This window comes from Etheostoma spectabile, unplaced genomic scaffold (assembly GCF_008692095.1).
Source record: "Etheostoma spectabile isolate EspeVRDwgs_2016 unplaced genomic scaffold, UIUC_Espe_1.0 scaffold325, whole genome shotgun sequence".
Taxonomy (NCBI): Eukaryota; Metazoa; Chordata; class Actinopteri; order Perciformes; family Percidae; genus Etheostoma; species Etheostoma spectabile.
Window position 1 is genome coordinate 512,025 of NW_022605585.1, and position 241 is coordinate 512,265.

General features: G+C 49.0%; 1 protein-coding gene across 1 annotated transcript in view; it reads right to left on the reverse strand.

Moving 5' to 3' along the window:
• The window catches only part of ved (ventrally expressed dharma/bozozok antagonist), a 5,710-nt gene that overhangs the window by 928 nt on the left and 4,541 nt on the right, over nt 1-241 (reverse strand).

Genomic DNA, 241 nt, shown 5'->3' on the forward strand with positions numbered 1-241 from the left:
ATCATCTAAATACACACACATAACTCCTGTGTTGGCCTCACTTCACTGGCTCCCGGTCCAGGTTAGAGCAGATTTTAAGGTCTTACTTTTAACCTACAAAATAGTGAATGGCCTTGCACCGGTATATCTGTCTGATCTGTTAAACTCTTATGAGCCTTCTCGGTTGCTGCGCTCCCACGGGTCAGGACTGCCGACTGGACCAAAGGTCAGAAAGAAACCGGTTGGGGAGCGAGCCTTCTCG